The 24347-nt window shown below is 46.3% G+C and overlaps 1 protein-coding gene across 1 annotated transcript in view; it reads left to right on the top strand.

Moving 5' to 3' along the window:
• The first annotated feature begins 4570 nt into the window (after positions 1-4570).
• Positions 4571-24347, top strand: part of LOC147688480 (lipopolysaccharide-induced tumor necrosis factor-alpha factor homolog) — a 236723-nt gene continuing 216946 nt past the window's right edge. Inside the window, exon 1 of the mRNA XM_086939830.1 lies at positions 4571-4706. The gene's annotated coding sequence lies outside the window, so the exon portion shown is untranslated. The remainder of the gene's footprint in view (positions 4707-24347) is intronic.

Below are 24347 nucleotides of genomic sequence, written 5' to 3'. Positions count from 1 at the left end.
TCTGTTCGGTCTTGGTACCTCCTGCAAGCACTGGCCTAGTGCTTGAACTTGGCAGTAGGGCTGGACTGGGAAACAAAACCAGCCATGGCAAACTACTCATCCGGCCCCCCTGGAGGGAGGAAGGGGGTGTGGCCTAGCTGTTTGCTAGGGCCATTTTCTGCCGATTTTTTTCAGGGGGCCGATATTGCTGTCCCCGCTAACAAAAACATCCCCCCTGGGGCTCAAAACAGGCCCCACCTTAGCCACCCACTAGAGAAATATCCGGTGCCTGCTATTGCCAGTCAAGCCCAGCTTAGCACCTTATGACCTCTGATCGGGCCTGATTATCCAACTTCTTTCTTTACAGTAAGTGACTGTTTCTTCTCTTGTACTTGTTCATCACTGCCTTTAGTGTTTCCTATTGTACCTGTTTTTTGGTTGCCTTTAGTGTTTCCCTCAGTATCAATGATGGCTCTATATTATGCTGTGGTGCAGTAGCTCTTCTTTTGGCTTTATTAGTGGACTACTCTGCAGGTCCTTATTTGGGTTGGATTGGGGATTCGATTCCACACACGCCAACTTCAAACTGTCTCTCATCAAAATGTGTGCATGTGATCAGTTTGCTCTCTTTCAGAGTTTGCAATGCTACAGTAATCTGGTTCTTTGGGTAACAGATCCCGCACTCGTCGCCATTAACAGCGTCCTCACCAGCCCAGGAACATGCAAACAAATACACCACACAGGGAGCTCTGGATTGTACATCTTTATTCCTCAGCATACAATAACACTCTGCTCTGTGATGATGTCATAACCATTATTAGCCACACCTTAACACCTCCCATAAATTTACTACTTCCTCAATTGAATCTGTCCAGAACCGCATGGGTCCTAGTACACATAGTCTCAGGACACTACAGCAGGTATATTGGTTCTGGAAGGTGGTGATTGGAGCAAAACTACTGGCATTGATGTTGGAATTGGCTATCATGCGTGCCAATTAGTGTCTCATCTGGGAGAAACTTCAATAAATCCTGGCCTCTGGGTGCAGTCGGTAAGGTTAGGATCCTTGCTCCCATAAGCATTCTGCCCCTTCCTGTTTCTTGCTGCTAACATGGCATCTACGCTACTATAGTAAAGGGAGACAGGGATGCATGTGGATTGTTTATTGTACAGTGTATAAAATGCAGACACACTAGTGATAATATTGTTCCGACAACACTGTGATTGCACCTTCTTGACATGTCCCTTCTCTTAATGCGTGGTACAAATTAAGCCTAAAGCTGACTATATGATTTTCAAGCAAACACAAGGAGATGATGGACGGAGCGCTGAAACTTTTCAGGCACTCACCACCAGTCCCAGATCTGGGTTGAATCCATCATTATTCTTTATCTCACTTCTCCACCTCAATTCGGACCCAGCTATATGCAAATCAGTCTTGACCCTGTACCTCATGGGAACAGTCTAGCCTGAACTGCCAAGCCGGTCTTCCTTGAACCAGAAACAAGAATCCTGGGACCGGTTTCTGGGTAACACCCTTGATCAGCCAGACTAGCTGGAATCCAGTGGCAAAGTGATCAAGGGACCCACGTCTGGGCATACCCTACCAACTTAGGGAGAAAAAAGCAAACAGAAGGAGATGATGGACGGAGCGCTGAAGCTTTTTAGGCACTCACCCCCAGTCACATATCTGGGTTGAATCCATCATCATTCTTTAGCTCACTTTGCCACCTCAATAGAGAACCCAGAAATAAGCAAATCAGTATTGACCCTGTGTCTCATGAGTACAGTCCAGTCTGAACTGCCAAGCCAGATCTTCCTTGAACTGGAAACAAGCATCCTGTGACCGGTTTCTAGGTAACACCCTTCATCATCAAGGCTAGCTTGAATCCAGTGGCAAAGTGAGCAAGGGAATCATGCCTGGGCATACCCTGCCAACTTAGGGCAATAAAAGCAAACACAAGGAGATGATGGACTTAGCACTGTGCACAGTCACAGATCTGGGTTGAATCCATCATCATTCTTTAGCTCACTTCACCACCTCAATTCAGACCCAGTTATATGCAAATCAGTCTTGACCCTGTGCCTCAAGGGAACCGTCCAGCCTGAACTGGCAAGCTGGGTTTTCCTTGCACTGGAAACAAGCATCCTGGGACCGGTTTCTGGGTAACACCCTTCATCAGCCAGGCTACAGTGAATCCAGTGTCAAAGTCAGCAAGGGACCCATGTCTGGGCATACCCTGCCAACTTAGGGCGAAAAAAGCAAACACAAGGGGATGATGGATGGACCGCTGAAACTTTTCAGTCACTCATCCCCAGTCACATATATGGGTTGAATCCATCATCATTCTTTAGCTCACCTTGTCACCTCAATTCAGACCCAGCTATATGCAAATCAGTCTTGACCCTGTGCCTCATGGGAACAGCCAAGACTGAACTGCCAAGCCAGGTCTTCCTTGAACTAGAAACAAGCATCTTGGGACTGGTTTATGGGTAACACCCTTCATCAGCCAGGCTAGCTTGAATCCAGTATCAAAGTGAGCAAGGGACCCATGTCTGGGCATACCCTGCCAACTTAGGGGGAAAAAAGCAAACACAAGGAGATCGTAGACTGAGCTCTGAAACTTTTCAGGCACTCTCCCCCAGTCAAAGATCTGGGCTGAATCCATCATCATTCTTTAGCTCACTTTGCCACCTCAATTCAGACCCAGCTGTATGAAAATCAGTCTTGAACCTGTGCCTCATGCGAACAGTCCAGCCTGAACTTCCAAGCCAGGTCTTCCTTGAACAGGAAACATGCATCCTGGGACCTTTTTCTGGGTAACACCCTTTATCTAATAGGCAAGCTTTAATCCAGTGGCAAAGTGAGAAAGGGACCCACGTCTGTGCATACCCTGCCAACCTAGGACGCAAAAAGCAAACATAAGGAGATGATGGACGGAGCGCTGAAACTTTTCAGGCACTCACCCCCAGTCACAGATCTGGGTTGAATCCATCATCATTCTTTAGCTCACTTTGCCACCTCAAATCAGACCCAGCTGTATGAAAATCAGTCTTGAACCTGTGCCTCATGGGAACAGTCCAGACTAAACAGCCAATTTATGACATTGTTCTGCATTCTGTCCATCATTTGCTGTTTTTGCATTTGTCACCCCGAGTGGAATGGGTATGCCCAGACTGGGGTCCTGTGCTCCCCATGCCACAGGAGTCAAGCTATACTGGCTGATGAGGGGTGAATCCCCGAAACCGGTCCTAGGATGCTTGTCTCCAGTCCAGGGAGAACCTGGCCTGGCAATTTGGGCTGGACTGTTCCCATTGACTGCAGGGTCAAGACTGATTTGCATATGGCTGTGTTCAAACTGGAATGGCGAGAAAAAATACGAAGGAATTTGTCCCAGATCTCTGTACTGGGTTGAATTTATGACATTGTTCTGCATTCTGTCTATCAATTGTTGTTTTTGCATTTGTCACCCCGAATGGTACGTGGGTTCCATGCTCTCCATGCCACTGGAGTCAAGCTATCCTGGCTGACGAGGGGTTAAACCCCGAAACCGGTCCTGGGATGCTTGTTTCCAGCACAGGGAGGACCTGGCCTGGCAGTTCAGGCTGGACTGTTCCCATTGGGCACAGTGTCAAGACTGATTTGCTTATGGCTGTGTTCAAACTGGAATGGCCTGGTGAGCAAAAAAACTATGGATTTAGGCTCAGATCTCTGTACTGGGTTGAATTTATGACATTGTTCTGCATTCTGTCCATCAATTTTTGTTTTTGCATTCGTCACCCCGAATGGGTCGGGTATGTCCAGACGTGGGACTTATGCTCTCCATGCCACATGAGTCAAGCTATCCCGGTTGATGAGGGGTGAACCCCTGAAACCGGTCATAGGATGCTTGTTTCCAGGCCATGGAGGACCTGGCCTGGCAGTTCGAACTGGACTGTTCCCATCGGGCACAGTATCAAGACTGATTTGCATATGGCTGGGTTCAAACTGGAACGGCATGGTGAGCAAAAAAACGATGGATTTAGGACCGGATCTCTGTACTGGGTTGATTTTATGACATTGTTCTGCATTCTGTCCATAAATTGTTATTTTTGCATTAGTCACCCCGAGTGGGACCGGTATGCCCAGAAGTGGGTCCCATGCTCTCCATGCCACTTGAGTCAAGCTATCCTGGCTGATGAGGGCTGAAACCCCGTAACCGGTCCTGGGATGCTTGTTTCCAGCCCAGGGTGGACCTGGCCTAACAGTTCAGGCTGGACTGTTCCAATTGGGCAGAGTGTGAAGACGATTTGCATATGGCTGGGTTCAAACTGAAATGGCATGATGAGCAGAAAAACGATGGATTTAGGCCCAGATCTCTGTACTGGGTAAATGTTATGACACTGTTCTGCATTTTGTCCATCAATTGTTGTTTTTGGTATGAATTTCAAGGCTCTAGCCACGAGCATGCAACAGATTGGATATTTACATTACGACAGTGCGGTCAAATTATCTCTGAAGTCACTTGACAATTTTCCAAGTTCTCGGAACGTCCCAGCACATCACACGCCCTTCTCCTTGCCTTATTGTTCTCCACAGGCAGACCAACCCTTGTAGTTTCGCCAGTGGAACACTCCCTGTCTTTCTGGAGTTATATATTTAAATACATCTCTTCCTTATTGAGCACTCGACGTCTGGGATCGGAAGCTAGGAAACTTGTTGTCGGGACCTTTGTGGAAACTATCTGGTAGGAAACTATTTTAATATATTAATGAGATGAACATGGCATGATAACTAATACACAGATAGAAAAAAATGTCAGTAAAACCAGGTATTTAAATGTATAGTGTGAGAAGTACAACATAATAAACTGTACGTAAATAGATAACACGCCAACCTTATAGATAATAAACACACACTGCATATTCATCTTATTTGTTTCTAAATTAACTGGTCGTGGTGATCTGGATTCGATATACTTTTGTTATAACCTCCTATCACGAGGATAGGCGGTCGAGTGCCTAAGCTGGGAATATTGAAACCCAGCCACCAGCTCCCACAATTGACTGCTATTTCTAGGATTCTGAGCAAATTCAATTCATTTTGCTGGGCCCAAAATTATAAATATGTGCGAAAATCTGATACTATTGGAGAATAGGGATACCACGGAGAAAGTCCACACTTAATTTACACAACGTTGCACCATTTCCCAGTACCCTCGTTTATATACACTATAGATGTACCAGCATATACAAGTTCAGTCTCAGACAAAGAAAAAGTTGTTGTAAATCTTTGGTCAGTGTAGTGAAGAAGTCAAAAACTCAGGTGTTACCACTACTTACTAATTCTCGCAACATTTATTCTTTACTGCACTAGAAAACGATACGGGGAGCGTAGGAATTGATTAGACAAAATATTTCATGAGAATCGTTTTGAAAGAACTAGACATCTATATCCTTTTTTTGCTATAAACCAATGCATATGTGCCTCGATCTATCTGGAGTTCCCCCAGAACCTTACTGGACATCTGAACTCAGCTGCCCGGTAGTGTGTTGTCACAGTACCTTAGCGGGGTGCATCGAATCAAGGGGCTTATTTATATGGACAGGAACCAATACATTGCCACAGGTGCAGGGAAAGGTCTGCAACGACTTTTGCTCCAAACGACCAGCACAACATTTAACTAACTGACTAGTTCAGACTTTGAGGGGGTCATTAGGATGGCAGGCGGACTTTGTCCGCCCGCCATCCTAACTTGGATTGGGACCGCCAGCCATTGATGCGGGGGTCCCGTTGCTCACATTAGGATGGGCCCGCCATGGCGGGCCCATCCTGCATTCGTGACATTGCAGCGGGCGGCGCTCTCAGCACCGCCCACAGCAATTCTAGGAAGGCGTTTGGTGCACCTCCATGCACAGCGTGTCAGGCACCCCGTGGTGCCTGCCATGTTGTGCATGGAACTGCAGGGGGGTGCCATAGGTACCCCCCATGTGCACCCCCACCTCCCAGAATCTCTGGGGGCCCGCTACGGCCCCCACAAGAGATTCCCGCATGCCTTTCCGTGGCGGCAATGTTGCCATGGAAAGGCATGTTCCCGCCCACATCCTAATATGGATGGCGGTGTCTAGCAGACTCTGCCACCATATTAAACTCTTTTCCGCCCAGTCGACCTGTCGACCAGGCGGAAAGCGACGGACGGTCTTTCTGTCCTCCGCAGTCCCCTACCATAGTAATATGGCGTAGGGAATGGGTGGCAGGCGGGGAAGGATGTCGGGCAGATCGCCACCGCCATGCGGATGGTGGCGATCCGCCCGACATCCTAATGGGGCCCTAAGTTTTCTATAGGTTTGTCAAAGCAAAATATATTTATGCACACATTGCTTGGTTTAAATAATGGTTCAACATAGAACTCACGGGCCGGGTTACAAAATTCACCAATTGTAGTTCCATTTCAGTAGAATCCATTACATGGAGATTGAAGCAGGAGACATTTCGCACACACCAGGCATGAGCTGGAGCTTGTGGTAACTGTGAAGTTGAGGATTTGTGGAGAATGGGATTCTTGCTCTGTTGGGGGGAGGTTTCCTCTCTAAGAGAGAGTCTGGTAGGAGACATATTTCCACACAGGGCTAGTATGGCTGACGTACTTCCGCCAAGGGGGCCACCTTGGCAGGATAGGACTCAAACTGAAATTTTGTGAAGTAAGCTAAATCCTCCATTGCTACCGAACTTAAAAATAGACTTAGAGTCTGTTTTAAAGCCTTAAAGTTTAATTCATTAGTCATAATCAGGGGATAATAGCAGATAGTGTCTTTCTAGGGCATAAGTAGGCAACATTTTTGCATTTGTGGGCGGCAGGAGAACTTCCTTGTTTTATTTGGTCGTTAGTCCAGCAGTCCCTAGAACGCTGTTGAAGAAAAGGGCCTGTCAGAAGTATAAACACGTTTATTAAAAATAATACATCATTAAGCTCATGAATCTCAGAATCGAGTGACAAAAAGTCCATCTGCCTGAGAGACTTGTGAGATCAACAACATTTGACCTTCAATATGATAAAAAAAAAAGTAAGCTTTCAGGTGCTGAGAAACTAGAATTCTTGCTTAGTACTGCTAAACATGGAAATGAGAATTCATACATCATATGCGGAACAGCTTAATACATCAGTTAACATGGCAAACAAATTGGTTCCCAGAGATCACAGTAGTGCTTAGGCAAATCTGACAGTTTTTACCATGCTACTGAAAAGTGCTAGAGAGGAATTTTGCAACAGAGGGGTGTCATGTTGAAACAAATAGGTCTTTGAAGGGGAACAAGCATGTTGCAATGTGTGTGGTGTGATGCTATTGAACAAAACATGTATATGCCTGTGGTATCTGGTAGTGTTGTATGCGAACATTTTGGGGGTCTGTTGATATATACTTTAAAGAGCAGAAGAACTACGGGAAATTCAGGGCCTTATTTAGGAGGCCTTGCATCACTTTTTGTGATGCACTGGTGCCATAAAATATGCGCCATGTTGCACCCTGTTTACAATGTGACGCATCAAAGCAGATGAGTCACTTTGTAAAGCCCTGCACTACATTATACCTGCATCGGGTATAATGTATGCAGGGTTGGCTTAGCCCCGCCAAAAAGCCTCGAAGTGGAGCAGTGATATCTATCAGATGTCACTTCGACACTTCTAGGATGCCACTGCGTTAAAATCTTGTGCCTACCTCAAAGCAGGTGTGGAACTGATGCAGGCACATTTAACATGGAAATTGCACATATTTAATGATGACCCATTGCTGGAGTGGCGTCACACTCCAGTAATGCGTCATTACTTTGCCTACAGATACGCCAGAAATACTGACGTATCTGTACCTTTTTGGGACATGGAGTGCCATACATTAAATACAGCACTTCCATCGTGTCACAGGGAGAGTGCAGTGAAAACTGTTATATCGCTGTTTCCACGCAGCGATGCAACTTTCATAAATGAAGCCCTCAAGGTGTAGTAAATAGGATGGCATGCTTACTATTTTTATATGACTCAGTAGCTGTTGTGCTCTATGTACCGTGTTTGCGGTCACATGTTCGCTGAGACGAAATATTACTAGCTCAGTATTTTAAAAAACAAAAGAAATAACACGGTAGGCCCAGTGTTCCGTGAAGGGGCGGATCAAAAGCACCAAAGGTAAGCCTCAAACCACAATATTTCATGAACGCTGTCCATACGTTCATGAATCTTTCCTGAAATAGTGTAACAGCATACTTCCATAGACATTCGTGAGAAGAAACAGTTTCATTAAACATCCAGGGGATCATTCTCTGTGAAATTCCCTGACAGGTGAATTTCGCATGTTTTTGTTCTGGTGTAATGCTTCACCCAAGACTGGTCAGAATGCTCTTTTGGGTATATTTTGTGTCTGAGGTGGTAACGTTTAACTTGTACAGTAGCAGCCTCGCCTTTACACTGAGAAGCTTGCGTAACAACATAATTCCCTTTACCAGAAGGAAACTGGAAACAGTAGGGTGTAACTGCAATTGCATATTTCTTTCAACATTTGTGGGTGTGAACCGATTAAATATATATGTTGGCCTACATCTTGCTTTGCCACAGAGTACTGTGGAATTATCGCACATTTTTATTCCAATTTTTTTTTCATTTGAACCTCTGCGTTTTTTTAAAATCTCGTTGACCAACTGAACAATAACTTCATAAACCAGGAATTTAAAGAATATAAAATCCCATTTAGCTTATATTGCGTTTTACAGTTTGCAAGAGAATGTACCACAATGATTCAACTTACATGTGAAACAGACAACATTCTCAGACTCCTTGTAGCTACACAGCCCCCGTTCAGCCTCCTTAGCGTGCCAAAACCAGCATTGCTGTCTATCCTCAGTATGACAAAGTATATCCGAATAGTGCTTGGATTGTGAGTGTGCAAATGTGCACAATCGCACGAGGGTGGGTTACTGATCGGAGTGAAAGTGGTGTTTACGAATAGCCTAGAGCTTCACACACTGATTTGTGACTCTGAATTGTGTCTTATGCATATTAAGAACATTAAGAAATGTGGTTGTATTGCCGATCTCTACTTCCTAAGGCCATGCCTTACAAGGCTTTAAGGAAAAAACTCATTGATGTGATACTGTGCTGGGCGCTGTACTATCTTGCCATTTCTGCCTTTTCCTGCATGTGTTTTTTCTCTGAGGCATGGCATCTGTGACACCATTAGAGGAGCTCTACCTGTTTAGCTTGCTTCACCAGCAGGACACAATGGCATCAGGCTGATGGGCCAAAGGTGACCCTAAAGTGGATGTTCACCAATAGTGGCTGATTGGATTTGCCTCAGTCAGGTTTTGCTCAAGATATGTAGTTGCAAAGGTCACCAGGCACCATAAAAAACAGCATGCTAGGGCTCCCAACCTGGATGCTACATCTGCAATAACACATGGTTTCATTAAAATTAGGCGTGCTGGAGAATCAAGGAGGCTTAACGTGTTACTCCCTACAGTAGGACATATATCCTGAGACATATGCCTAGTGATACACAGCACTAGCTGCATCAACAAGGGTGAATACTAAAGACTTTCAAATGAAGTGAGTATTATTATGCACTGGGATTTATCACAGTGCATCTGGGTACATTGTAGGCCAGGCGCTCCCTATCCTCTTTTGTGTTTGGCTCTATGTTGAGTGTTTGGGCTAACAAGCTCATTATTTTATTTTTTTATTAAAGGAGTTTCTAAAGCGCCTGGTTACGCCATCACGGCGTGTCCCCGCGCTGTGGAGCGAGAGTCAACAGGGGAGGGGCATCTATCCCTACAGGGCAAACAGATGAGTTTTTAAAAGTTTCCGGAACATAGTTTCAGTGTTGGCTAGTCTGATCACAGGTGGAAGGCTGTTCCACTGGGTGGCTGCCAACACCCGAAAGGAGCGGCCTCCCATCCTGGCTCTTCTTACACGAGGAACTGTAAGCAGACCCATACCCGCCGAGCGAAGTGCTCTTTGGGGTAGATAGGGGATAGCTAAATCCTTCAAATACCCAGGCGCTTCTGCAGAGGTAATCCTGTAACAGAAAAGGAGGGCTTTAAAGAGGATTCTTTTCCTTACAGGAAGCCAATGCAGGGCAGCCAAAGTAGGCTGGGATGCTGTTCTTTTGGGGAGTCTGAGGACTAGACGGGCCGCCGTATTTTGCAGCACTTGCAATCTTCTCAAGTTCTTCTCCGTAGTCCCTAATAGCAGCACATTCGCATAATCCATGCGAGAAGTGACCAGAGCTTGGATCATAATACGTCTGGCCTCGAGTGGCAGTAGGTCCAGAGTACGATTTAGGGTCTTCATAACCCCAAAGCATTTCCCCACCAATTTGTCAACATGACTCTCAAAAGAGAGTTTAGGATCAACCCAGACCCCCAGGTTCTTGGCCTCACTGCATGGGATGGGCAGAGAGCCAAGGCAGGGCGGCCACCATTCCTGAGTCCAGCTCGCCCCATCTCCCCCTATCACTAGCACCTCCGTTTTAGCCCCATTGAGCTTCAGGCAGTGTTGATTCATCCAGCCCGCAAGCTCTTGCATGCAGGTTTTAAAATTGGCAGCTGCTAACTTTGGTGACTGTGATAGGGAGATGAGCAGCTGCGTGTCATCGGCATAAGATACTAGATCAATGCCGTATGACTGAACAATAGCTGCCAAAGGAGCCATATACAGGTTGAACAGGGTGGGACTCAGGGCAGAGCCCTGAGGCACCCCCTGTTCTAAGGCCACGCTGTTGGAGAGGAACATCCCTCTCTGAACCTGGAAACTACGGTCAGAGAGAAAGTCCTTGAGCCATCCCCAAGCTTCCTTGGTAACCCCAGCGCTGCTCAGACACCGTAGCAAGGTGGAGTGTGCCACGGTGTCAAATGCGGCGCTGAGGTCTAGCATGATAAGTGCCATAGTGTTACCCTCATCAGCACCAATCCGTAAAGTTTCAGTTGCTCTCAGCAGGGCAGTCTCAGTGGAGTAGTTCTTTCGAAAGCCGGACTGAGAGCTATGAAACATATTATTTGATTCTAAGTACTCCATAAGCTGAGTATTTACCAGTTTTTCCGTCACTTTCGCTAAGTAAGGTAAAAGGGAGATTGGGCGGAGATTTTCCATTATATCCTGGCTTACATTAGGTTTCTTTTTTATCGGCAAAACTATGGCTTTCTTCCAGTCTCCTGGAAGGGTGGCAGAAGAGAAAGACAGCTGGATGACATGTCTGAACAGAGGCTCTAGCACATCCAGACTGGCATTGAGTATTTTGGGGGGGGCCGGATCACGGGGGGAACCTGATTTAACCTTCTTGCATACAGCGACTAGTGTTTCCGCAGCAGGGACATTAAAGCTGGGTAATTCAGAATCCAATAACCCCATCTCCCTACTACTGTCGAAATCAGGGTCATTGGTCAAATTACCCGTGAAATTGGTATAGATGTCCGAGATTTTACCTGCAAAGTAGTGAGCAATGTTGTTGCAGGTTTCCACTGAATCAGCGGAAGGGCAACTATTGTTCGAGATTACAGATATCTCTTTAAAAATTTTAAAAAGTTCCTTCGAAGAGTTTTCAGCCTCCACAATGCGATTTTTATAATGTATGGCTTTAGAGACCCTTATAGCCTTATAGTACTCTTTTTGCTTTTTCTTATAGTCTGTTTTAATCTCCGGGCAGAAGCTGACTCGCCACTCACGTTCCAGCTGCTTGCAAGCAGATTTCGCAATTTGAAGTTCCGGAGTAAACCAGGGGGAGGTTTTCCTCACATTCTTCGTGTTTCTCTCATTACGCATGGGGGCCGTTTTATCAAGTGCACCTAAAATGCGATTATGTAGCTCATGATGGGCCATTTCACAGTCCGCCCCTCCTAATGGACCGCCTACAGTGATTAGTTCATTGAAGGTGGACTGCGAAAAACTTTTCCATTTCCGTCGCTGATACCTCTGCTCAGAATCTCTCCCAGACTCCGCCTCAGCAATCTGAATCAGGAACGGGATCACAAAGTGATCAGACCAGGGGACCGGGATCGGAGTGAGAGGTTGTACCCCAGAGCGATATCCAAAAATGGGGTCTAAAAGGTTCCCTAATCTATGCGTAGGGTCCTGATTAATAAGATCAAGCTGTAGGGAGCGGAGATTGGAGCAAATATCCTTTGCTTCCATATCCAATGGATCGTTGAAATGAGCATTCATTTGGGATGTATGTGTGCTCTGGCAGGGGTAGACAAGCATGAGAAAAGAGTAAATTTGGATGTGCTTGCAGTGCTTATCAAAGTGTTACTCTCTACTGAAGAAGTACAAATACCTGAAACATGAGTCTTGTTGAAAGTCTTTAGTATTCACCATTGTTGGTGTGGCTACTGCTGTGAATTTAAAGTGTTACCATACACTGCATTTACCCGAATGCATCTATTCTGCTATGGCAGGCAGTGTGCTTTCTTTCCCCTTTTAAGACATGGACAATGAATCCAGGACTAACTCAAGAGAGGTGGTGTAAGGTGTGTGTAGGTAAAAAACAATAGTGTTCATGGTTGAGAAAATATGTGAATTATCAAGCCAGAGTTGTAAGTATAGTAACTCAGGAACACACAAAAATATATATTTTGTGTATAATTAGAAAACCCAATAGTAAGAAGTACATACAACACTTAAAACAATGAAGTAGCACAGAATATTTAAATTTCAATTACCTTAATTATGGAAACTGTTGTTACATCACACTGAAGGCTTACTGCTGCTGCTAATCTTTTGGAATGGTGTTATATAGTACTAAAGCACTAGATCTAGGATGACATGCATGCACATGACCTAGACTGCTCCAGTGTTTCCACATGTGTGGCCATACAGAGGGTTGCTATACAGCATGTGAGAATGATTGCAGTCCTTCCACACTCTTACCACCCAGAGTTCTGCACCTGATTAAAGAAGTCATACTTGGGCTTCTTCATCATGGGCTTATTCAGTGGCATGTCTTAGAAGAGAGGGAGGTGGTCAAGCTGTAAGACAATCCCCTTTTCAAGATATTGGTTGATCCAGAGATTTCATCCCAAAGTTCCCCATCTGAGATGACATTGATCCTTTTCCTGTGATGTGAGTTCCTGTTTTAATCCTATCTAAAGGAGGCATTAATGAAGGATGGATTTGTCACAATGCATTTATTTCCTTGTTTTTCATCACACACTTGCTACTATTTCTTTCCATGTTTTTTACACTTTCCAGACTAAATTCCCCCTGGGTATTGAACTGGATTTCTTTGCATGGCTCCCTTGTCCGTCTTCAAACAAAACCTGCAATAGCGAAAATGATTTTTTTTCTCCTTCGTTGCCTTTTCCTCCTAAATAGGGCTCTTTTAAGTAAACACAGCAGTTTTCATGTGTAGAATTATGTGCAGAGTGGCACTGTGACTATTTTGAGGAACCAACTCTTCTTTTGGCAATCAAGAAGACATCTTAAAAAAGTATGTAGTGACTTTTAATGGTACACAAAAGTCAAGGAATGAACTATGTGAAGATTTGTCATCAGTCATTAACACGTACTTGTGATGATGTGCACAGTCTAGTAGTTGGGATGGGAGGAGTCAAGGGGTTAGAGGAAGAGGAGGGGCAGAGACAGGAAAGGGGCAGTTAGAGTAGGGACAGGGACACAAGAGGAAGCATGGAATAAAGCTCTTGTGACATAATATAATTGTCTGTCATTATTGAACACAAGACATGACAACTGGCGACGAGGGTGGGATGGTGCAGTCAACCTCCCACAGAACCCCAGAAGAAGCGTCCTGTCCCTGGGCACCACAAAGAGAAAGTTGTCTGTGAGACACGTGTGCCCCAACGAAGCCGCCGCCTGCAGCTAAAGGCCAGCGGTAATTGCCCCGCTCCGCGATTCATCGATCGCGTGGAGCTCTGCTGGAGTAGTGTGGCCGGGCGCTGCATGAAATTTAAACTGAGCGCTAGTTTGCGCCAAAAACCGGGAGTGCATCCTCGGTGCACAACGAGCTGTGTGCCATAAAAGAGGAAGTCGGAAGCCCACCCCGATCCTGCTGTGGCGCCCTGAGGAGTGGAGAGCGCGTGAAGAAGCATGGCAACCCAGGTGAAACGCGTAAAGAAAATGCCGGTATCGGAACTCACCCCCAATGCCTGAGAAACGGAACGCTCGCAACGGCTCAAGTCAGGAGCAGATCCCTGAGCCTACCTGGATGGTTGTGGTAGCCAAGGAGCGTGGAAAGTGCAGAGGAAACCCTGTTGCCCATGGAAGTAGCAGTCGGTGAGTTGTAAATGAAGCCAAGCGAGTAGGAAGAATGAATGCAGCCAAACCTCGTGGGCAATGAGAGTTTCTGTGTGGCGGCCATTTTGGAGTCAGGCATTCGTGAAGGACACCCCTGTGAAATACATGAGCGACCATCTTGAAGTCAGGCATCCCAAGACTAAAGCTGAAACAAGCATTGGAAAGTGCAAAACAAGCGTTGATAGCTGCCAAACAAGCATTGATAACTGCAAAGAAAGAAGACAAAAACAAACAAGCATTGATAATTGCAAAACAAGCATTGTTGAGTGCAAGAACAAACATTGACGACTGCAAACCAAGCATTGGTCACTGCGAGAGCAAACCCTAGCCAGTGCATAACCGTGACACTAACATTTCAGTCCAGCCATGTCGAACTCGCCGAGCCGGAACGGAGGCGGTGCAGCGATGGCCGCCCCTGTCGGGCCTATCGTCTCACATCTGCGCCCCCCGGAACCACTGACCCTGGTGGCTGGCGGAAGTATGGGCCCTCGATGGCAGGAGTTGTTGGAGGATTTCGAGGACTACTTAGAACGGTCGAAAGTCACAGGAGACAGAGACAAGCTAATTGCATTCCGCAATCTGGTTGGCAAAGAGATTGGAAAGGTGATCAAAGAATTACCGACGGATGATAAGGGGACCTATGACAAAGTGCGAGATGCATTCAACAGAAAGTTTGTGCACAAAAGAAACGTGGACTATGACAGATAGGGGTTTCATCAGGCACGTCAAGACAAAGATGAAATGATGAGCACATTCATATCACGACTACGCCGACTGTCGCAGTATTGCAATTTTGACTCATTTTCAACGGAGGATGCCATCCGACTGAGAGTCATTGAGGGCTGTCATTCAGAGACACTCCGAAGGCGATTGCTAAGGAAAAGCCATGATCTCGACGAGATTGAGGAAATGACGAGAGTGTACGACCAGGCAGAAGAGCATGCCAAAGACATGGAGACAGGGCGTGGTGAAAAAAAAGAGCAAGCATATTGGACTCAAAACACCAACGCTCAGAGAAGATCAGGTGATCATGAGAGAAGGTCTCGTACAGCGTCCAGACACACACACCAAAGTCATCAACGCTACGAATCGAGAAGAAGAGACAAGAAATCGAGCTACGCCAAGAAGCAAGAACGTCCACGGAAATGCTACCGATGTGGGTATGACTTCCCACACTCAGACACCTGCCTAGCAATGGGCCAACAGTGCCGGAAATGTGGGCGCAAGAACCATTTTAAAGTCATGTGTGGAGTATACAGCAAGGAGAGAAGGAGTGAGACAACCAGATCTCGCCCAGAGGACAAGCGACATCATGCAAAAGCTGTCCAAGACAGAGCACTATCATTTTCTGGCTCGTCACATTCCAGCAGGGAATCTCACAGATCTCAATGGATCAGAAGGTCACCGTCGAGGGAATCGATGTCGACCTCTCAAGAGACAACATTCACGGATGAATATATATGTATGGTGGCCCACCCAGACCAGGTGAAGAAGTATCCTCCGCTAGATATCAAAGTGGAGACTCATGCCACCAAATTTGTGCTTGACAGTGGGGCATCACTGAATTACATGCCTGTGACCGAATATAACAAGATGAAACCCCCGCCTGTCCTGAGTCCCGCACATATCAGGGTGTTTACCTGGATGGCGAAGAAACCACTTCCCTGCCTGGGCAAGTTTGCAACGATGCTCAAGCACGAATCCACAGCAGTATCGGCGTACATTCACGCCATTGAGGGACCGGAGGCTGATTGTCTTCTCAGTCTGCCCACAGCAGAGCGACTCAGACTGGTTGAAATCCTGTACCGGGTCCATGACAATCCAGACATTGTCCGCAGGTTTCCCAAGTTATTCAGTGGGCTCGGCAAAATTAACAAGTGTCTGATTCGCCTACACATCAACGACCAAGTGCCCCCTATTGCTCAGCATCCAAGGCGAGTGCCTTTCCACCTTCAGCAGGCAGTAGACGAAGAAATTCAAGAACTACTTCAAGCGGACATTATTGAAAAAACGGATGGCCCCACACGATGGGTGTCACCGGTCGTAATTGTTCCGAAAAAGGTTCCCCCTAGAAAGTACGGCTATGTGTGGACATGAGGCTCCCCAACACGGCCATAGAACGGGAGCGTCATCCAGGGCCTCACCTGAGCGATATGATATCGGCATTGAATGGAGCCAGGGTATTCGCAAAACTTGATCTCAACAAGGGATACCATCAGCTGGAGTTGCACGAAAAATCAAGGTACATTACAACGTTTGTCACCCATCTGGGTTTGTTTCGTTACAAACGGTTAAGTTTCGGTGTCTCCTCTGCAGCGGAAATATTCTAAGAGGTCATACGCCAAACCATCAGGCATATCTCGAATTCCCTGAACTACAGTGACGACATTTTGGTATATGGATCAAACACACAAGAACATGACAAAGCCTTGGATCGAGTTTGCCATGTTCTCCTTGAAGCTAATTTAACTCTCAACAAGGATAAGTGTGAGTTCCATCAGTCCACCCTTAAGTTCTTCGGTCATGTGTTCTCCGGGGCTGGAATGAAGCCCGACCCCGAGAAAGTAACAGCGCTCAACACCACAAAGAGCCCTCAAGATGTGAGCGACATAAGATTGTTTCTGGGCATGGCAAGCTATTTCTCCAGATACATCAAGGACTATGCCATGATCAGTCATCCACTTCGTGCCCTCACCAAGCAAGGACAACTATTTGTGTGGAGCCCTCAGTGTGAGCGGGCTTTCCAAGAGATCAAGTAAGCGGTGGAATCGGCGAACAATCTGGCCTATTTCAACACCAAAAGGAAGACGGAGATCACGGTGGAAGCCAGTCCAGTGGGGTTGGGTGCCATCCTGGCTCAATATGATAGTGACACTGATCGGCGTCACATTTTGGCATACGACAGTCGCAGCCTATCCGACACTGAGAAGGCTTATTCTCAGCCCGAGAAAGAGAGCCTAGCGGTCGTGTGGGCATGTGAACCTTTCCATGTGTTCATCTTTGGCAAACATTTCACCATGATTACGGATCACCAGGCTCTTGTCACCATCTTCGATAATCCCAAAGCCAAGATGCCGCCCCGCATTGAAAGGTGGGGTCTACGTCTGCAGGAATACAAGTTCACCATCATTCATAAACCTGGAAAGGGTGAGAATCCGGCGGACTACATGTCCAGACACCCTCAAGCATCTCACGCCTCACACCCGTCGATGGCAGAAGAGTACGTACACTTTGTGGTAGGTGTAGCCCGGCCACCGGCAATACCATTGGAAGCGATCAAGGATGCTACGGCGCAAGACAATATCCTTCAGAAGGTAGTGCGCCGACTGTGCACACATCGCTGGAGACATGATAGTGAGGACGAAGTAAGTGACCCACAAATCCGTCAGGAAATGCAAGCTTTCCGACAGGTCAGTGATGAGTTGTCAGCGACCTCAGAGGGGCGCCTGCTGAGGGACCATCGGATTGTCATCCCTAGGCATCTACGTCAAGGAGTAGTCAACCTTGCCCACGAAGGCCATTGGGGAGTCGTTGCCACAAAGAGAGCTCTAAGGGAGCAAGTCTGGTTCCCGCAACTCGATCAAATGGTAGAGCTCACCCTGAAGGACTGTCCCCAGTGTCAACTGGTGAAGCCTGGAGAGCCCCCGGCTCCTCTTCAAATGACTCAATTGCCCAGTGGGGTATGGCAGGAACTTACCAAGGACTTCTATGGACCCCTCCAGTCAGGCAGGTATGTGGTGGCTATCATGGATGAATACTCGAGATTCCCAATAGCTCAGTTTGTGTCTTCCACCAATGCCTCCAGCACAATCGCTGTACTAGATGAGGTCTTTGCCATGTGGGGTGTTCCCAAGGAACTCAAGACAGACAATGGTCCCCCCTTCAACGGTCATGAGTTCAGTGAATTCGCAAAGCATCTAAACTTTCGACATCGGAAGATCACACCGTTGTGGCCACAAGCCAATGGCACCATTGAGCGGTTCATGGCCACTCTGAAACAGACTTTTCAACAAGCCACGTTGGAAAAGAAGGACTTACAAATAGCTCTCAACGAGGTGCTAAGAGCCTATCGGACTACCCCTCACGCGACCACCGGAAAGTGTCCTGCCACTCTCATGCTGGGGCGACCCATCAGGACAAGGATCCCGACGTGGGAAGGGGCTCTGACACTGGTGTCCCCAACACGCACCCATCGAGAAACAGTGATGGCTGACCAAGCGGGGAAGAGCAGGATGAAAACATATGCAGACACTAGACGGCGAGCCAAGTCTCCCTCCCTTCGGACAGGAGACTGTGTAGTGGTCAAACAAGAGCAGGCCAAGAAGACGGATTGTCGGTTCAAAGAAGAACCATTGATCGTCACTCAGCAAAAAGGCACCATGATCACCGCCGAGTCTGAGAAAAGACGGATCACTCGAAACGTGTCTCATTTTCAGAAATGTACCCCGGGCATGAAAGAAACACTTGATAGGGATCCAGTACAACGAGATGCCGACGGACTGAGTCAACCGAGTCCAACCCTGAGACTTGACAGGCCAATGGAAGATGTGCCTGCCGAGTTTGGAATGTGTCTCCGACCTCGAAGAGACATACACAAACCAAAGAGACTGATTGAAGAACTGTGATCGGATTAGTTAAATTTCTTTTGTTAACAAAGGGGAAGATGTGATGATGTGCACGGTCTAGTAGTTGGGATGGGAGGAGTCAAGGGGTTGGAGGAAGAGGAGGGGCAGAGACAGGAAAGGGGCAGTTAGAGTAGGGGCAGGGACCCAAGAGGAAGCATGGAATAAAGCTCTTGTGACATAATATAATTATCTGTCATTATTGAACACAAGACACATCAGTACTGTTTGTCATCTTTGTGAAAGTCTACAGCAATCCAGAATGTAGTGAACAAGTGATCTAACTTTCTGAAGGAGCTATACCTGTCAAAATCAATCCACAAATTTCTTCTAACATCCAACAAATACATTAATTTGTCCTCCTCAGAGGAAGCAAAAGGAAACAAAACTGTTAATGCTGCCTACCTCTTGCGAAGTATGAAGAAATGTTGGACCAGGCTTTAGAATAACTCCATCCTCATAATATCTCACGAAAGGAGAATGGCATAACAGAGCAGATAGCTTCTCATCTCAATGAACTGATGTATAGGTCACCAAAAAAGATACATTAGAGGTCAAATCCTTAAATCAATAGACACCAAGGGTTCTAAAGGATGATCTGAGGATTTTAGTACAAAAGGGAGAGCCCAAGGCTGAGACATGGAAAAAATGACAATCCTGGCTAAGAAAAGTTACAAGACAATCTGCCAACCAACAGATCACCTTCTTTCGAGCCTTCACGGGGCTCACGAAATTGTTAATAGCAGGCCATTGCATTTTTAAAGTGGATAAAGAAAAATTCAACTGGAACCCATGCCAAAAGAATTGCAACACAAGAAAGAGAACAGTGTCAGAAGCGAATTATTGAGCAACCATCTCAAAAGATTTGCAACAGAGGTAAGTGAACAGATTCAGAAGAGAGAGAATTACTGAAGGGAAAGCTTACAACTTCATGGATTACTTCCTCGACCACATTCACCCCTCCCCCGTTTCTACTTTGCTGGAGCGGAATCTGTGAAGTTGGGCGTTGTTCTTGGGCATTAAAAAAAAGATCTTAAAAAAAGAGTGTCATACCATACACACACCTTCTGAAATCTTGCTGAAAACACTGACAAATTCTGCGACAATGGAAGCAGTTTGTTCAAATGATATGCCCAAACATTGCCTACCACTTAAATATGAATGGTTGACAGCACTAAAAGGGTGTTCTACCGCATTACCACCTAGTTCAGCTGCCACTGCATTCAGCGATGTGGAATGTGTTCCTCATTGGTTATATATAGAGGTCACTGCTATTGTATTGTCTGACATCACTTGAACATTAGTGCTCTTTGTAGTGTTGAACTTGAGACTGAAACTACAAAGAACTACTGTCATCGCCCTTCTGTTGCAAGGCTGACTACTCACTATCAAGAACCATCTGGTTTTGCATCATAGGAACTCTAATGCTAATCCCCAATCCAGAGTGCAGGCATCAGTTAGTACTAATGGTGTTTAAGGATACATTGTAAATCCTTTGGAAAAAGTTGTTGGATCTAGCCACTACTGAAGAGGTAACTATATATCTTATGTCACTGACTTGTTTTTTTTATTTTCTGTGAGGCAGGATGCAGTGTCTCTGAACATGTAAGAACAGTTGTTGAAAATTAATTCTAGTGCATGAAATTGTTAACAAACATGCTGCCATGTGACCTTGTCATCAGCAGCCCCAGAACTCCCACCCTGGATCTGCTAAATGACTGGTTTTGGGTTGCTGGTTGCACCTATTACATCTCTCGAGGTGTGGGGGATTCTGAAGATGCTGACAGCTTCAATGCAGTTGTATCTGATGTAAAACCCATAAGGTCCGACTCATCTGACTCCATTTTAAATAGCCCCCTTCATCATTTTAGACAATGGAGGTCACCATCTTTCTCAATTTCTGCAGAATCATTGTCATGTCTGCCATTTGCCGCAAATGTTGTCTGACCGTATCCTTCTTAGAACTGGAAAATTGTTAGGTCATTTGACTAATGGCATAGAGGTAACACCTGATGGTACATCAGACTGGGTGAAGTGTCTACTTATCAACATGTCAGAGCACACTTCAAATATGTTAAATCTGACTCAGTGCTGATAAAGCAGTGTGTGTTTGCCCTTTGCAAGGAACACTGTCGGGGTCCCTCAGGGCTCTATACTGAGCCCGACCCTCTTTAACATCTTTATGACCCCTTTGGCGTTGGTGGCGGAGTCGTTTGGTGCCCGGATCGTGTCTTATGCCGACGACACCCAGCTCCTCTTTTCTTGCGAGAGAGGGGCAGACTTTGACGGGGAGAGTATCCGGAATTGCCTTGGGGCTGTGTTCACATGGTTCCAACTGAACAGCCTCAAGTGCAATTCCGACAAGTCCGAGGTACTCTTTTTCGGGTGCGATACGTAGCCTAGCTGGCAGGCCTGGTGGCCCATCGATATGTTCCCTCCGTCCGGTTCTTCCCCTATGGCTAAAAACTTGGGGGTTAAGATGGACAAGGGGCTGACGATGAAAGCCCAGATCCTTGGGGTGACCGGCACCTGTTTCGGTCTATTAAAGATGCTGCAGAGGTTTTTGCCCCTTTTGGCGGAGGAGCACAGGAGGCTTACGGTGCAGGCTCTGATAGGCTCCAGGTTGGATTACGCCAACATTCTCTACCTGGGCCTACCAGAGTACCTGTTGCAGCGGCTTCAAGTTGCGCAGAATGCGGCGGCCAGGGCCATTTTTGGTCTAAACAGACGTGTTAGCGTCTCGGGTCTATTGTTGACGCTGCACTGGCTACCCATTCGCAAACGGATCGCCTTTAAGGCTATGACTTTGGCCTACAAGGCTCTCCACACTGTGGGAGCAAAGCATCTCCAAAAGAGACTGGCCTTTTACCATCTGGCTCGCTCTCTGAGGTCAGAATCTTTGCTCCTGGCGGTTGTCCCTCGAGTTAAGAGAGCGCGCCTGGGCGGCCGTTCCTTCAGCCTGCTGGCTCCACAGATGTGGAATTCGCTTCCGCTCCCACTTCGGGGGGCCTCCAGTCTTCTTGACTTTAGGAGAGGTCTTAAAACCTGGTTGTTTGCCCAGTAGACCTCCCAGTAGTCCCCTTTCATCTGTTGGTTCTGTATTCTCTTTTTATTTTGTTATGTTATTGCGAATCAGTTCTCCTTACCTAAAGCGCCGGGACACTCTTTTTGAGTAACCGTTGCGCTATACAAAAGAATAAATAACATAACATAACATAACTGCCTTTACACATCCAAAGATAACAATAGCCCTTGCTATCAACAAAGTAGGCAGTGCATCTCTTCTCCCTAAGAAACTCTCGACTGCAAGTTGCTATGCTTTTCATGCTCTAAGTGTAACACATAGTGCCATGTAGCTCCCACTAATCTGTATTATATGTGCATTTTTTAACAACATATACTTTGGGTGAGGTGCTTAGACTGATTCCATGCACCCCCCGCAGTATGTGTTGGTCTAAAGACCACCTAGCTCGCAGTACCATCACAAGCCCCCCTGAACTGAACAGGGAAAGAATGGTTTCTGGCAACCACTGAACATGACAACCATGATCCCTCAGGATTGTGGTCACAGATATAGAACCCTTTCGCTCAGTCACTCGTTTACTCTTGTTCTCAGAGAAGTATACAGAGAATAAACAATGAGACATTCTTCAATATATTTATTGAGCCAACGTTATTCTTGTATAGAGTACATGTGCTGCGATAATCAACAGACAGAGCATATCAAAGTGATTACAAGCACCAAAATAGTAAATAGCAGGTATAGTTCCACTACTTTGCTAAGAACAATGTATATATGCAAGCATATAAAATAAAATGGAAATTAGGAACACACCTACTATATAATCCCTACCCTACGTGCGTCTTTGGTGTGTGTTTGTGGAGATAAGTATATATATCTAGCCAATAATCCCCTCACAGAATGATCCAACCCCATTACATGGCCGGAGAGAATGTAAGACCCCCATCTTGATCGGGAAACAACCTTTACAATGCAACCATTACATCTCACTACACGTACAACGCAGTCATTACATCGCAACATCCTTTACAACGCATGTCACTACAATGCAGGCATTACAATGCATACCATTACAATGCATGACACTACATCGCATGTCAATACAACGCAGGCATTACAACACATACCATTACAACACATAGTACCCCTACACTATCCAACACTTACCCTACTGTTGCACCCCTTGGAGTTAGAATAGTAATTTTCACCCCTATACTATCCAATACTTACCTTAAATGCAATGTAATGGTATGCGTCGTAAGGGTATGCGTTGTAAGGGTATAATGCGATGTAATGGAATGCGTTGTAAAGGTAGTTTCTAAAAATGCGATGTAGTTTCATGCGATGTAATGGAATACGTTGTAAAGGATGTTGCGATGTAAAAACTGCGTTGTAAAGGCATGCGTTGTAAATATATGCGTTGTAACGTCATACATTCATCTTGGTCACGAACTGGACACCCTTCATGGAGATGATAGGCAGCTGCTTGGCAAAGCATCAGCATGCAGGAACTTCCTAATGTCTCCTCTGACCAACCCCTGAAAATGCCTATTTATTTATAATAAAAAGCATCATTGTAATGTATATACAAATGTGCATTGTTATGGGTTTGCAGATAGCCATGTTGCTTTGTGAATGAAGATACAACAACATTGTAGAGTGCCCAATGTCTTCTACTCATTGTTCGAGGCGTCATGATAATTTTTTGCAAAGAGAAAGTGTAAGCACAGTAATCTCAGAGAGCGTGTGATTGCCGTGAGGGGAACAGCTTTTTCATACCTCTATGACAGTTTCAGACGCCGTGAGGGGAACGGCCCAGCGACCTTGTTATTGCGCTGTGAGGGGAACGGCTGTGCTTAGTCCTACACGCCGTGAGGGAAGCGGACGGCAGTAAGCAGGACTACAACTCCCAACAGGCCCCTGCAGCCAGCGGCGCACATCTGACTCGGCAGCCTGCCCCTCGAGGTGCTACAAAACTGTCAAGCGCCCCCCCACTCAGCGTGGGAAGCGCGTGGGCCGCGCCCGGGTGAAGTCCGCCCCAAAGGCGGGCCCATCCTTGCCCGTCACCGCCAAGAAGAGGCAGGGCTTCCCTTTCATCCGTCATTAAGGTCCTGCATACAGGTACTGATGTCCTCTTCTTGTGTTACTAACACTTTACTTGGCTGGTAGTAAAGGTGCTGTTTCGTCATATGATAATCCCTAATGTACTTTGCCTTACTGGCAGCCACGGCCCGTGCAGGGAGTTTCGGTGGGGCGGAGAGGTGGGGCGGGGGGTGCTAAAAACTGCAGTATGGATAATTGAAGGTAAGTAAACAATTTAATAAATAAAAACGAATTTCGTAGCACACCCTGCATCGCATTTTATTTATAGAAATCAACAAAGCCCTAAGCCCAGATGGGATCCCCCCGGATTTATTTAAGTCAGACCCCTTGTTCTGGGCTCCGATTATAGAGTCT

The sequence above is a fragment of the Lissotriton vulgaris genome, chromosome 10 (genome assembly GCF_964263255.1).
Source record: "Lissotriton vulgaris chromosome 10, aLisVul1.2, whole genome shotgun sequence".
NCBI lineage: Eukaryota > Metazoa > Chordata > Amphibia > Caudata > Salamandridae > Lissotriton > Lissotriton vulgaris.
Note: the sequence above shows the minus strand (reverse complement) of the source record. Positions and strands in the feature narration are given on the sequence as shown.